Below are 6821 nucleotides of genomic sequence, written 5' to 3' on the forward strand. Positions count from 1 at the left end.
TTATGAGTGAGAACAGGGGGTGTTTGGTTTTCTGTTCCTGTGGTAGTTTGCTAAGGATGATGGCTTCCAGCTTCTTCCATGTCCCTGCAAAGGATATGATCTCATTCCTCTTTATGGCTGCATAGTATTCCATGGTGTATATGTACCACATTTTCTTTATTCAGTCTATCATTGATGGGCATTTGGGTTGGTTCCATGTCTTTGCTATTGTAAATAGTGCTGCAATAAACATACTCGTGCATGTGTATTTATAGTAGAATGATTTATATTCCTTTGGGTATACACCAAATAATGGGATTGCTGGGTCAAATGGTATTTCTGGATCTAGATCCTTGAGGAATCGCCACATTGTCTTCCACAATGGTTGAACATTACATTTCCACCTACAGTGTAAAAACGTTTCTCTCTCTCCACAGTCTCGCCGGTATCTGTTGTTTCTTGACTTTTTAATAATTGCCATTCTGATGGCGTGAGATGGTATCTTATTGTGGTTTTGATTTGCATTTCTCTAATACTCAGTGATGTTGAGCTTTTTATCATATGTTTGTTGGCCGCCTAGACGTCTTCTTTTTAGAAGTGTCTGTTCATCTGTTCGTATCTTTGCCCAATTTTTGATGGGGTTGTTTGTTTCCTGTAAATTTATTTAAGTTCCTTATAGATTTTGGATATTAGACCTTTGTCAGATGCATAGTTAGCAAAAATTTTCTTCCATTCTATAGGTTGCCTGCTCACCCTGATGATAGTTTCTTTTGCTGTGCAGAAGCTCAGTTTGATTAGATCCCATTTGTCAATTTTGGCTTTTGTTGCAATTGTTTTTGGTGTTTTTGTCATGAAATCTTTACCAAATGCCTATGTGAAGGACTACTTTATAAGTTCCTATGAAGATGTTAGAAATTCTTTGGCAACACAAGTTCGTTGACTTGTTCAGGTTCACATGTAGTTGACACAATTATACAGTTTAGCATTATATCTATACACCAATTTCACCTCCATATGTTGCAAATTTGATTCATGAATGATAATATAAACTTTCAACTTTATCATGTTGGATTATAGAGGTGCATGTTATAGAAAAAAATAGAAAATAGAAAATAAAGTGACAAGTTTAGGGGAAAAGGAAAGCTTAAGCAAAGAGAATAAAGTAATTTTGTTTTTGTTTTTAAATTTTCTTATACTCCATTTTGCAGATGAATAATAAATTTTGACCTAGATACCTTGTTTTCTCACCACATCCATGTCCTCTGGATGCTTATACCTTGTGCTGACGTGGAAATGCCAAATTTTTAAGAAAGACATGAGGTTGCTGATGTTAAGAATATTGTTTTCTCCATCCATAAATAAATGTTGATTTGTTACATTAAGGTACCTTATCAGAAAATTAGAATTTTAAATCTATACAATATTAATCCTGTCAGGGATCAAAGTTCTTGGTACAGGTAAAAAGAGAGATGCCTAAATTCATCAATTATTATATCAAATTCCAGTGTCATTTATTTTCATACTGTTTGTGCTGTTCTGGGAAATCAAATGCTGAAATAATTTTTAAAGTTTAACAGTATTTTTTAATAGTAGTCAAAAGTGAAATAATCTACATATTTATTATTCAGATGAATTTATGATACAATCACTTGACAGAATACTAGTATCTCTTTAGAAACATTTTAAAAGAATTTTTAATAACAGAAATGTTCATAAAATAATTCTAAGAGAAAAAAGCAAGATATAAAATAATCTCCAATGAACAAAATATGTAAATACACAAAATATTAGAAAGCAATATTGCAGAATATTAGCCATATTTATATATATAGGATGTAGGGTTGTGGATGATGTACATTTTCTTGTTTATTCTTTTGAATATTTTAAATATTTTATAAGGAAACATATCTACTTTTTAAAATTTTATTTATTTATTTATTTTTGAGCTGGAGTCTCACTCTGTTGCCCAGCCTGGAGTGCAGTGGTGCGATCTTGGCTCACCGCAAACTCCACCTCCCAGGTTCAAGCGATTCTCCCACGCCAGCCTCCAGAAGAGCTGGGATTACAGGCGCATGCCACCATGCCTGGCTAATTTTTGTATTTTTAGTAGAGACAGGGTTTCAACATGTTGGCCAGGCTGGTCTCTAACTCCTGACCTCAGGTGATCCGCCCACCTTAGCCTCCCAAAGTGCTGAGATTATAGGCGTGAGCCACCGCGCCCAGCCATTATCCACTTTTTAATAAGAAGAAAATGTTAGTTTGGTCTATCAGCAAGAAGAAAAAGAAAAATTATAAGGGACCTGACAAATCATCCAATAAATAGCTAAGAGTTGACTAATTGAAATAATAAATGTCCCCTGTCAATCTCATTAGAGATATTTATGTTTGGACACAAAACTTTTGTGAAAGTATATTTGTTTATAGAAAAACACAGGTTCTTAATACCTTCCTTGGAAGTTTTTTCTTATGACATATTAGTTTGTTTATATTCATTGTTTTTGTGCTGAAAATAGAGTACAAAATGCTTGTACAAATTGTGTTCTCAACAAATATATCTTGAATGAATGAATGAGTTTACCAACCAGCAAGTATGTCTAGGAGTACTTGTTGTATAAATATTTTAATCATAGTTTTCTCTAAGCCTTCTCTAGGAAGATTAGTTTTAATATGTTATAAACATAGCAATATGAATCCAACTAATACTAAAACTACAGGTGTTTTAATACAGGTGTGACATACTTTTTTTCTGTCAGTAGAAAAGAGAGTATCAGACCTTGAACTTGCATCCAATTGTCTGAAAGCGGCAAAAACAGAAGCCCCTCCCCAAAGCACAAACTTTCCCTGATGTTTACTTGTAACAGAGTTTGGCAGCCAAGTTCCTGGATGTTACAAATTAAATACTGCTCATAGCCCTGCTTCCAACTGCCTTGTTGGCAAAAATTTTGAAACTCTAGAAGGACCATGCTCAGAAGCTAGACCTAGGGGGAATGGTAAGCAATGGAAACTCCTAAATCCAAGAAAGGAACAGTGACTGACTGCATTCACCCACTTAAGAAATCACTTATCCTTAACAATAGTTGTTTTTGTACTTTTGGGGGTTTGTGGCTATTCCCTAAGATCCTTTTTTCCACTGACTTTTACAAGCAATTTAGGGTCTCTTTTTCAACAGATATAAGTAAATCAGCCTATGATATTCAACATAAACTATTTCAAAACATTTCACATTACTCTTTAATTATTTATTTTTCCCGTGCTTTGAAATTATAAAAAATTTGAGGGTGATTTTGGGCTACACATAAAATGTGATAGTCAATTTGTTAGAGAATATAAAATTACAGCTAGATAGGAGGAATAAGTTATAGGGTTCTACATCACTTTAGGAAGTGATGTAGATTAACAAAAATTAACAAAATTAACAAAATATATTAACAAAATATATAGTTTTAAATAGCTAGAAGGAGAATATTGAACATGCCCACACGAAGAAACGATAGATGTTTGAGATGATGGATATGCTAATTACCCTGATCTGATCACTATACATTATATGTATCTAAATATCACTATATGCCTTATAAATATGTACAATTATTATTTGTCAGTTAAAATAATCAGAACCAGAAAAATTAAACTGTACACACACACACACAAAACCAATCTGACAAACACTCAAGTAATACAGTCTGACATAATTGGCTACAGGTAGGAAATAAATTTCGCTTTGAGTTTCCTGGAAAACATAGTTCAAAAGAAAAGTCAGTTACATAGTCTTCATTGTACAAAAGAAAAAAACTTGAGTTTCTCAGGCCAAGAAAAAACTTCATAGCACTAAGTTCTGAAAGAAATTACTCAGTATACTTGTGTAGGGATTTTTTAATGACATGGTACACAATGACCTCAATATCCACACAACATACATAGATATTGATTTTTTTTTTTTTTGAGACAGAGCCTGGCTCCGTGGCCCAGGCTGGAGTGCAGTGGCACCATCTCGGCTCACTGCAAGCTCCACCTCCCAGGTTCACGCCATTCTCCTGCCTCAGCCTCCCGAGTAGCTGGGACTACAGGCGCCCACCACCACGCCCTGCTAATTTTTTTGTATTTTTAGTAGAGACAGGGTTTCACTATGTTGGCCAGGATGGTCTCGAACTCCTGACCTCGTGATCCGCCCACCTCGGCCTCCCAAAGTGCTAGGATTACAGGCTTGAGCCACCGCGCCCGGCCTTAGATATTGATTTTTTAAAGCTGCTTCTTGTGTTCTTCCAAACAGATCAATTTCATGATACTAAAAAACAGCCCAGAGACATCAGTCTGCATTGAATCAAAATAGTGCTCAAGGATGTCACATTCTTAGAATGAACTCTGAATAAAACCTACATTAAAAATCAGAATGCATGGATTGCTTCACCTTTGATTATTCACCTGTTAATAGATGCAGATATGAAGTATCACTGATTGAAGGAGGTTCCAGTCAAATACATGAAGATGAAGCAAATGGTAGGGTTCATATTCTTTGTTTTTCCTTTTTTGTAAATTTTATTTTATTTTATTTTATTTGAGACAAAGTCTCACTCTGTCACCCAGGCTAGAATGCAGTGGCACGATCTCAGCACACTGCAATGTCCACCTCCCGAGTTCAAGCAATTCTCCTGCCTCAGCTACCCAAGTAGCTGGGACTACAGGCATGCCACCATACTTGGCTAATTTTTGTATTTTTAGTAGAGACGGGGTTTTACCGTGTTGGCTAGGCTGGTCTCCATCTCCTGACTTTAAGTGATCTGCTTGCCTTGACCTCCCAAATTGCTGGGATTACAGGTGTGCACCACACTCAGCTGATTTTTTGTATTTTTTGTAGAGATGAGGTTTCACCATATTTTCCAGACTGGTCTCGAACTCCTGGGCTCAAGCCATCTGTCTGCCTTGGCCTCCCAAAGTGCTGAGATTACAGGCGTGAGCCCATATTTTTCAATAAAATCAAGGGATACGCCAGTTCATCCTGAGAAGTAATTCTACCTTGACTGACAAAAGGACCTGCACAGAAAATTAAGTTTTGTTTAAATATCAATCTTGGTACTACTTGTAGACCAAATTGCTTTTCAAATCCACTTTTTAAAGTGTCAGCTTGTAACATTTGATGTTTGTATGGTGTAAACCTGTAACTAAATGGGACAAAATATTTCAAAATTATCCAGTAAAATGATAATATTTGGACTAAAAAATTACTCTGCTCAAACTTAGCTTCCTGTTAAAATCAGCTTTGGGCAAGTTAACCAGCCTCTTTGAACTTATTTCCACTTTGAAAAACAGAAATGTATAATCAAAAGTCAAATGGCAGCCGGCGCAGTGGCTCATGCCTGTAATCTCTTTGAGAGGTTTGGGAGGCCGAGGTGAGTGGATCACCTGAGTCCAGGAGTTTGAGACCAGCCTGGGAAACATGGCAAACCCTTGTCTCTACAAAAAAAAAATATAAAAAAAATTAGCTTGGCACAGTGGTGGGCACCTGTGATCCCAGCTACTTGGGGGACTGAGGCAGAAAAATCACTTGTACTCGGGAAGTGGAGGTTGCAGTGAGCCCAGATCGTACTACTGCCACTCCAGCCTGGGTGACAGAGTGAGACCCTGTCTCAAAGAAAAAAAAAAAGTAAATGACATAAATAACATAAAAGTGTGTTTTACACTATGAAACACCAGGCAGATGTTGGAAATTATTATTACACCTGTTAAAGTTTTTTAAATGACCGCCAGAACTTCGCTCAGTCTAAAGGTTCTGAAAATGACCCTCATAATTTCTGCCTGAAGTGTTTTTTTTCCCATTGTGATAGTTAATTTTATGTGTCAACCTATCCGGGCTGAGATGCCCAGAGAACTGGCACAATACTATTTCTGGATGTATCTGTAAGGGTGTTTCAGTGAGATCCTAGCATTTGAATCAGTAGACTGAGTAAAGGAGAGAGCCCTCACTTGTGCAGCGGGGCATCATCTAATCCACTGAAGGCATGAAGAGAACAGAAAGGCAGAGAAACTGCAACTGTTCTCCCTGCACGAGCTGTGGCATCCATTTTCTCCCGCTGCAGGACGTAGGCAATCCTGGTTCTCAGACCTTCAGACTTGGACTGGGACTTACACCATTGGCTCCTCTGATTCTCAGGTCTTCAGATTTGCACTGGAACCACACCCAACACCACTGGCTTTCCTAGGCTTCCAGCTGGCAGACAGCAGATCATGGGACAGCCTCCATAATCTAGTGACCGAATTCTTCATAATAAATATCTTTCTCTGTATCTGCATATCTTTTATTGATTCTGTGTCTCTGGCTTTCTCTGCCTAATGTACTCATTCGGTTTAACATGTAGTTGTTTGAGCACCCACAAAATTCTTTCAGAGAGACAAAAGAAATGAAAACAGGCTCCTTAACACAGAAGGGATTAGGAGGCAACCTCTAGAACTATATTCTAGTAAATGACGATGTTATTAAATGATGCAGTGAGCATTCCTGGCAATAATAATTGTTCTGCAAGTTGAGAGCTGTAGGAGTTGAGACCTTTATGGGCTGATTGGGAAAGCTTCTTGAGGCAGTAGGATGCCACAGAGTGATTATTTTTTTTTTTTTTTTTTTTTTGAGATGGAGTCTCGCTCTATCACCCAGGCTGGAGTGTAGTGGCGCAATCTCGGCTCACTGCAAACTCTGCCTCCAAGGTTCACACCATTCTCATTCTCCTGCCTCAGCCTCCCGAGTAGCTGGGACTACAGGCGCCCGCCACCACGCCCGGCTAATTTTTTGTATTTTTAGTAGAGACAGGGTTTCACCGTGTTAGCCAGGATGGTCTTGATCTCCTGACCTC

This window comes from Nomascus leucogenys, chromosome 3, assembly GCF_006542625.1.
Source record: "Nomascus leucogenys isolate Asia chromosome 3, Asia_NLE_v1, whole genome shotgun sequence".
NCBI classification, from domain to species: domain Eukaryota; kingdom Metazoa; phylum Chordata; class Mammalia; order Primates; family Hylobatidae; genus Nomascus; species Nomascus leucogenys.